Source organism: Catharus ustulatus, chromosome 2, assembly GCF_009819885.2.
Source record: "Catharus ustulatus isolate bCatUst1 chromosome 2, bCatUst1.pri.v2, whole genome shotgun sequence".
In the NCBI taxonomy this organism is placed as follows: domain Eukaryota; kingdom Metazoa; phylum Chordata; class Aves; order Passeriformes; family Turdidae; genus Catharus; species Catharus ustulatus.
In genome coordinates this window covers 58845800-58855007 of record NC_046222.1, presented here as the reverse complement: position 1 = coordinate 58855007, position 9208 = coordinate 58845800, and the positions used below count along the sequence as shown (strand labels likewise).

Here is a 9208-nt window from a genome sequence, read left to right as displayed (position 1 = left end):
CTGGAGAAGCACATTACTTCCCCTTTCCTCTCTGATATTGGACACTACTTAGGCAGCAGGAAGGGCTTGGCCAGCAGGCAGGGAACACCCCAGGTGCCCACAGTCCTGCCCTGCTCAGCCTCTGCCCTTTGAGTTTTGCTGTGATAATAGCTGCACAGGAAAGAGGCAGCCCTTCCTACCCTTCACTCCACCCTGCAAGAGCCCAGCCTGGACAAGCCCCATGATTTGAGTTGCATGTACAGGAATTGCTACTGCAGAAAACACACTACACAATGGAGAAGATGCCTTACAAGAAGCAGTGCAAGTGCATCAGTGAGGTTGCTTTGGTGCCCAGTATCTCCACAAAACACACCTCCACTGTCCCAAGTGACTGCCATAACTGATGGAACCCAAAGTCATGGACTACATGAACTCAAAGGACATTTTATGGACATTTTGCAAGGATGGTCCATTGACTAATGGATAACATCTGTGTATTATATCAAATTATAGGAAGAAGGGTGGTGGTTAGTGAAGTTATACTGAATAATGTGAGGCCTGGTCAAGGTGTAAATAGTATGGAATAAGGGGTAGAATACATGCTGTGTGGGACTGGGATAGAGTTGATAGAGTTGAATGTCTTCACAGTGGTTGGTAAGGGGTTATGTCTGGATTTGTGCAGAACACCGGGCTGATAATGTAGAGATATTTTCGTTATTTCTAAGTAGGGCTTGCTTGTGACCCCGGACGCCAGCACAAGCTAAGGTCAAGGCCCCGGACAGCCGACCCTGACCCCACTGACCCCACTGACCCCTCTGACCCCACTGACCCCTTCCCGCCCCCGCCGGCCACGCCCCCCCACAGACCACGCCCCCAGAGCTCACAGACCACGCCCACTCGCCCTGCCCCCGCCCCTCCCTCCGGCCGACGCCCCCGCTCTCCCGCACGGGAGGACTCCGCGCAGGCGCACTGCGCGCCAGAGCCAACTGCCCCCTCGCGGCCCCCCCAGCCTTCCCCAAAGATGGCGGCCGCGCGCCGCCGGGCGAGGCGGCGGGCAGCTCTGAGGCGGCGGGGCGGGGGCGGCGGCGGGAGCGGGGGGCAGTGACAGGTGCGGGGAGGGCAGGAAGAGGCGGCGGAGCGGCGGCAGCCGGAGCGCAGGTACCTCGAGTGGGCGGGCAAAGGGGTGGGGGAAGCGCCGCCCCTGCCCGAGCTGCGCCATCGGGAACTCCCCCTGGCGCTCCCCGCCTCGGCGCCGCTGCCCGCTGGTGGCGGAGCGCGGACCGTTAGCCGGGAGAGCCGCGGGGCCATGGCGGTGAGTAGGCGCTGATGGCGAACCGCCGCCTTCCCCTCCGCGGGGCGGCGAGAGGGGTGCGAGGGGACGGGGGCAGCGGCGCTGCCTGCCCCCGGTGCCTGAGGAGCGGCGCTCTCCGCCGGGGAGCACCGGCAGCCGGCGCCTCCGACGGAGCCCCGCGGAAGAAACTTTCTGTGTGCCTCCCCTCCCTCGCTCGGAGGTGCCTCTGCCGGCCGGGGCGCGGGGATCCGCCCGCTGTCAGCGCCAGGCTGCGGCGCGGCGGCCGCGGGAGGAGGCGGTGGTTGAGCCGGAGAGAGAAGCAGATGCGGAGCGCGACCAGAACAGCTGAGCCGGCTGTGACAGGCGGGGAGGAGAAGGCAGTGGTGGTGTTGGACACCTCTTTCTCGTTGTCGCTGTTGTTGTTGTTATTGTTGTTGCTCTCCGCCTAAGCCGTAAAGGTTCCCTCGTAACGCCCAGAAAAGGGATTGAGCTTCTCTCTGTAGGTAAAACTGTTCCCGAAAACACGGTTATCATCTTGCCCACTCCTAGCAGAGGCGTTATTCTTTCAGCCAGATTTACTCCCGATTTCCCCCTCCCTGAGTATCGCCCAACCTAAACAGAAACTTTTCGTTGCTTCCAGGCAACTTAGAAAGTGAAACCAACTTAAAGCAAAAATGAAACTTTTCAGCTGTTTTTATTGTGCGAAGTAAAGAAAATAAGCAGCAGAAACAAGAGGAAAATACATTTGGTTGGAGAAAATGGTATAAATGGCACCTCAAGAGGTATTAGTCATTTGTTTAACCCTGTCAAAGGCAATTTATTAGCTACCTTGCATGGCAAGTGTTATTCTAGAACTTTTCACCATATGAAGTAATTTCTGTGAAATGTTCTTTGTTTTTAGAATTTAAGTCTGCATTTGATCAAATACATACCTGATTAGAAATGCCTTAAATTTTCAAGAAGACTTAAAATCTTTAAATTTTTGGGTGCTGAGTACTTGGCAGCTTCTGTCTTAGAAGTGTAGGACCCAGTCCTGCTAAGCTTTCTGCTTTAAAGAAGCTATTTTGTTGTTATGGCAATGGGAAACTTTCTGCTTTATGTGAGTCTGCATCTGTAGATGTGTTTATTTTCTGTGTTGTGAAATAGTGTGAGTCACAGCAAATCAGTGGTCCTTAAAATTCAGAGAGGATGATCTGTTACAAATTTTTCTGCCTCTGTTTTGTTTTTTAAGGAAATGGTCTCAAATAATTATGAAATTTAATCACATGATGAATGGGGAAGCAGCAAGCTGTCAGGTAGGGATAAAGCTGTACACACATGTGAAAGTCAGAATAGCTGAGTATCTCCAGCACTCAAGTGTTGGCAAATTGGATAGAGTTCTTGACAGCCAGTGTTTCTATGAAGCATGAGGGAGCAGGAAGGGTGCTGGTCAAGTTTGAAAACATGGCATCTAGTCCAGATTCAGTCTGTGTACACAATCATCTTACACACATGTATTGAGTCTGGGAGTTGTTTGTGCAAACTACACCAGGATTATTTTTCCGATGACTTTGAGGGAGAAAATTGATGTGCTGTATCAGTTCCAGAGGGGCACTGGACACTGATTTTTAGCAGATGAAGCCCTGGTTAAGAGAGACAGAGATCCTCGTCCTCGGAAAGGCCAGGACTCAGTGATTTGTTGCTGAGATCACTTGGTCAGGAGGTGAGCAATCGGCTTTGAGCAGAGTCACGGGCTGACTACTGTAGATGATAATATTAAACAGAATTAGGTGAGTGTCTCAGGTTTGGTTTTTTTTTCAGGGCACATGGTGATCTTCTGAGGCTTTTTGCTGAATGACAAGCTCTAGGTGTATGAGTTACATGAGGGTCAGGTCATTACACCCAGCACTAAAGTTATCTGATTTCAGTCCATTAATGTGCTGTTCTGTCTTTTTCAAGTTGGAGTTTCTATTAGTTTGTGAACTTAAAACTCAAAAGCCTTAGATTTTTTTATAGACAGTGATGTAATGGAGCTGCAGAAACTTGAATTATGATTTGGACTAATAACTCATTTGCTTTGGGCTGTGAGTCCTGTGGATCTTAGAATGCTTCTATTTGTTAACCCTTGCCTTGTGGCCATTTAATTTTACTTGAATTTGGAGCTCCATTGGCTAACTCAGTGTTACACTGATGATCATTTTGGCTGAAGATCTCAAAATGATCCTTTAGAATTGTTATTGCAGCTTTAACTGCTTAACTGAACATGTTTCTGCAGTCTTCAGTCTTAGGACTTGAGAAAAACTCTTAAAGCCTGACTTCAGGAGAGGTTCAGTTTTTCATCCTTGTCAGTACTTTCTTATAGATGGTTTTAACATCTAGATTCTTTTAGATGATACCACAATTTCCCTTGCTGGCAGGTCACCTTTGCAATAGTGTATGCTGTTGTACATGTGTTGGTCTCTAGAAATACTGAATGCTGGGAAGGTGTTATGTGCTGGTTTTCTGATTGTCTGTTGATGTCCCTGTCAGTGGCAAATCCAGTAATGCAGCCCTGTCCCCCTTTTTGGGTTGAACTGGCAAACATGCAGTCTAGTTGATTCCCAGACAGACACATATCAGAGAAGACAGTTCTTGTGAGGATGCAGGCCTACTTGCTAGACAGTGTTATCTGCATCCACTGATGTTCCTTGTCAGTGCCTTCTGGAACCCACCAAATTCTTATCTTTCTCTAGCTACATCTTTTTATGACCTCCAGTGTCTAATTGTTGTGGGATTTCTAGTTCAATCTCTGCTAAAATATCCACAAATATGTCATGTTCCATCAGTACATTTCTATTATCTAGAATATTAATTGGATTCTCCCTGTTATAGGTGTCAATAACACTTCAGCATTTTATCATTGATTTCTTTAAGACTGTTGGCTTGGGGAAATTCCCAGGCAATTTGTAGTAAAATTCAACTTCACTGCAATTTAGAGTGCATGAGTTGAATTAAGAGCTGATGTTTTTCCTGTAGGACCATATCTCAGTAAAAGTGGACTTGACTTGGACTGTCAAGTCTTTAGTTTAACTAAAAGTTACTGTTTGTATCTCAGGAAAGCGATAATGGTTTGGAATGAGTACACTGCTGCTTTTTCTGTTCAGCAAACATGGGCAATGTTTATTTTGCTCATGGGGCCAATGTTTCCTGAGCTACAGAAATGACTGGTTTTTTTGCTTGTTCTTTGCCATATGCATTAAACTTTGAGCTTCCTTAATGCTGATGTTCACTTGATGTCAATAGAAAAACACTATCAGCCTTTTTCTTAATCTTGTCTATTCATGAAGTTTAATGGTTGTGTTTATGTCCAGTAGCGTTTTGGATTACCATCCTCAGGTCTATATTTTGTAGGGCTGATGAGGTAGCAGGATGTTTAGGAAATGTCTGTAACACTTAATATTATTACATGTTTCTTGTAGGTTGTCATCTTCAATTGTTCCAATTAATTTACATTTAATTTCAGATCGAACAAATACTTTCAAAGTCATTTTGTTTGCCCCCTAGAAATCTGATCCCATTCCAGCTGCTGACACACCCTTGAGCCTGTAACCACTGAAAATCTGCAGTCTTTTTGCTAACCTGTCATAGATGACTTTAATGAAATGTACATTGAAGTAGCATTTGCTATGCTCTTTTGTCAATAATGAAATAGAATTTTTAGCTGTTCCTTTCATGGTGTACTCTTAATGTACTCACTTGTTAGGTTATGCACCTTTTCTTGGTTGTATTAATAATTTGTTTTGGTTACAACATGCTGCAGAAACTGTTGGTCTTGCTTTGAGGTAGTAGTTGTGTAGAGGACTGTGTTATTACTCTTCTTGGATGTGTTAGTTTAGAAAGCTTTTGTAATCAGAATTGCAGTACCTCATGAATGGAATATCCTTTTATTTTCTAACTACTTTATTAAAACCTGAACATAATGCTTGTTAGTGATGTCTTCACAGCACATTTCAAAGTGAGTTAGACTGGACATGCTTAGCCCTCTTTGTTCATGGCTCCAAGTAAATTTTCACTGTTTATGTCTAGGCAAGCACATTTGTTGGCCTCAGTCCCACCAGACCTACCAATATATCTACCAGTTTGCTTAACGGAATTTATATTTTTGTCTCCCTTTAAGTTTTTACTTCTTCAGGATATGTGGACGTTCTGCTCATGCTGTTCTGGAGTCAAAACATCACTTAGTTTAGCACTGGCATCCTCTCTTTCAGTTTAGTATCTTGGGCATCAAGCACCCCAAGAGCAGTTCACAAAAGTTAAACAGGAGCCCTGAATATGCCTGTGGTGTACCTCCCCCCAAATTTGCCGTCAGAGTTGTTCCAAAGATGAAAAGATATACTGCAAAATTCTGCATTTATAGACAGTAGAAAATATTGTGCCTTGTTATATATTAAATTACTGGGGGCATAACAAGTTGCCAAAAATTAAATTATCTACAAGTTTGCAATCCCAAATGTCTTCAACAAGGTCCAAAAGGATTTATACTGTTACAGGTATGGGTAGGTAGTAACTTTATTCTGTAACTGGAAGTGAAAAGGAATGTGCAGGGCACAAATGTTAACTTTACCTTCTGTATAGCAGTTCTTTTTAAATCTGCTTTGTGTTTTTTTGTACCTTGGCTGAATTTAAATCTGTGAATCACAGTTCTTATTTGCTTTTGATTTTTCAATATCTTGAAGTGAAAATGAACTTAGCAAACTGTGAGCTTCAATGTTACTGGCAGTAAAAAGTAAAAAAACCTCTGTAGTTCACAAGTGTAAATACTCCCTTGTAAATGGGGTTGAGTTTCCCCAGTGTATAGACCCAATGTCTGTGGTACACAGGATCCTACAAGCATGGGCTGCTGCCCAGCTGTTGTCTCATTTCCCCTCACTAACGTGGCATACTCCATACCAGATCCTACTCCTTTGATTACAAAAGAAATGCTTCTTCTCTAACTTCCAGTTTTTAAACTGCAAGGTGGTTTTTTTGTAGATTCTTGTCCCTTTAACTGGAAGAACTGTATCTACTAGATAACTTCACAGAAGGAAGTGGAGACAACAGAATAGCAGGTGGAGTAATTTTACTTTGTGGCGGGATAGCAAATCAAGTAGTAATGATCTGCAAAAAGTGTGCGGGTAGCTGGAAACTAATCTGTAAGCAGAAATGGAATGGGTAAGATGGTTCAGCACAAACTTTGGTGATTTGCAATGTCTTGACAATTAGAGAGAGCTGAGACTATAACTATGCAGTAATATTTCAAAATATATATTGATAGACTGTTAGGGAACTTTCTACAGTAAGAATAAATGTCATAAAACAGAAGAGTTACCATGCCTCTGCAAATCCTGTACAGTCTATTAAAGATGTAAATGGGGAGGACGACACTGTAAGACAAGTATTTACCCATTTAATCTAGTATGAAAGTGGATTGAAGATGTTGAAATGAAGTACTAAGAAGTTAGGACTAAAAGAAGCTGTGGAAGTGAGCAGTGACTGTTGGCAATAATTAATCTTAGATGCAGCTGAAATGTATTTTGTTCTAATTTGTTCAGGCTTGCTAATAACTTTTAATAACATTTAAGAATATTAGTTTATGTGCACATTCCACTCAGTGACAGTATTTCAGTGGTGAGGAAAAGTTACCATAAATCAAGTAATAGATCTTAAAAGTACCCCAGTACGTTTAGGTACGTACATCATGGCAATACAGCTCAAAACAAATCAGTTTCTGACTTTGTGACTGCATTGTTGTTAACAAATTGAGAGGTGTTCAGTGTTACAACTTCATATGTAAAAGAGGAGGCTAAGGTCAGCTTTGTCCTCTTGACTTGATTGGGAAATAAAACTAATTGGTCCCATGGTGTTTTGATTAACTAAAACTTTTCTAGAAGGATGGTGTGGAGCTTGGGAGAAGGGATTGCTAATATACCTGAGAAAGCTGCTCTCATTTTGCTGGTCTTCCCCTTCAGTAGCAGCAGACACTCCTCCACTGGAGAACTCTTGAATGAGTAGCACATTCAGACTTCAAGAGTTGCATTCAGGTTGAGATGCTGATTGATTGTTCTGCTTTTTGGTTTGTTTTTTTTTTCCCCTGTGAGGGACAGTAACTGCTTCAGTACCATTGTGACTGAGTTTAATATCAGGGAAGTGAAGCACCTCGCAGGGTGCCTCTAGACCTTTTTTTACTATCATGGTCTTTAGGTTCATGAATGTGATGCATTGACACTGGCAAAAGCACTTCCGCTTGAAGCACTACCTCTCTGTTTATTCCTACATTTAACATTCACTTGTGTATTTGCATTTTTGTGTAAAGTCAGTCAGGAAACTTCTGTGTTATAACTGACTAATTCTTATATGATTAATTTTAAACTGCATCTGTGTTACAGTTTAATTCACTTTGTTGACCAACTGTTTGCAGTGCTGCAAGTGAAATCTGCTAGAATGATTTAGCAGAACTGACTTAGAGAAGTTTAAATTCTTGATAATAGGACATCCTTCAAATGTGTTTGTTAGACCTCAAAAGATCTTTTTTGGTGCATTTTTACTCTTGGAAAGTAGTTTTCATATGTCTGTCTTGATTTGTCGTGGTCTGTTGTTGTCCTGTTGCTTATGGAAACAGAGATCTACAGCTTATCCAAAAGAATCAGTCAAGAGAAATTTTAGTCTCTTAGGCATGTAACCTCATTGATCCTACGTCACCTTACATTTGGATAGCACAGTTTTCATTTTTCAGAATGAGCAGGAAAAAGCTGTTTCATAAGAGTTCTTTAAAAGCTGCTCATTCTGCTTGAGTCATGCACCCTTTGTAGCTCCAACACCAGCAGCTGTCTCTGCAATAAATTTATCTCACTGATCAATTTCAGGCATTAATAAAAATATATCCATGTTTTTACTTTGCCTTAAAGGTATCATTTGAAAAATTATTTTGGAAATTTTTTGTTGCTACTCACAGCCTCTGAGAAAAGAGAGTCAATGACAAACGAGGAAGTAGCTTGATTCTTGGCATTGAATTTGCTTGTTTTCTCAAAAATTAAGCATGTTATTGAACAGAAATGAAGGCAAAAGTAACAGTTAAGTGGGAAAGGCCAAGGTGGTTTTGAAGCCATGTGGTTTTCAGAAAACAAACTGAAGGAAATCCACTCCTGGCAGAAGCTTAGAAGAATCTAATTTTTCTGGTATAAAAGTAAAACTAGGAGGGTTTTAGGAAATACTTGAGAGTTAAAAGAGTGTAAAACAAAACATAGTTTAGATCAGTGTAACATAAATAAAGTAGAATTGCACTGCAGATCTTTTACAAGTGGTGCAAAAAAATACACTATGCAGTTCATTCTCCTCATTTCTTTTTGGGAGTGATTCCCGTGAGTATCTAAATGGAAAATGTTCTCAAAGACAAAAGCAGTCACAGTATTGCTCCCTGTGTGTGTCAGTGCATTGGATTAATGTACCTGCTGAAGACTAGGTATAGGTTTGCTGACAGTTTGCTCTTTGATTGTAAAATGCACACTATCAAATTAGTTTCAAATAAAATTAACAGATTAATTCCGATTTGTGTTAGATTTCCACTTACTAAAAGCTTAGGCTTCTTTAAAGGTGTAAGAGAGATGGGCAAATAGGTGGGAAATACTAAATTCTTAATAGGCAACAGCTTCAGGTTACATGTACTTCATTCAGTTAAGGATTGTGGATGGTTTGTTAATAATATAATAATAATAACAACAATATTTAAAACTGGAACGTGGTATTTTGAAGTAGTTTCAGTTGCATCGGTCTTGCTGTCAAGCATTCAGCAGTTGTGCTGGGCAAGCTGAGCTAGTAAGTGTCTATGAACATATTGTGCCTTTATGGATGACTGGTTTATAACTGTCTAGTTTTTCCTCTATGAAGTCTTCACCTTCAAAAGTTTAGTTTCCTACATCAGCTGCTATTAAAAACTTAGCCTCT

At 42.2% G+C, this 9208-nt stretch overlaps 1 protein-coding gene across 2 annotated transcripts in view; it reads left to right on the top strand.

The window, feature by feature from the left end:
* The first annotated feature begins 1072 nt into the window (after positions 1 to 1072).
* Positions 1073 to 9208, top strand: part of FNDC3A (fibronectin type III domain containing 3A) — a 118302-nt gene continuing 110166 nt past the window's right edge. Inside the window, exon 1 of one of the 2 annotated variants that reach the window (XM_033052039.2) lies at positions 1073 to 1137. The gene's annotated coding sequence lies outside the window, so the exon portion shown is untranslated. Of the gene's footprint in view, positions 1138 to 1208; positions 1292 to 9208 lie in introns of those variants that run through there. The other variant, XM_033052038.1, reaches the window with a different exon arrangement.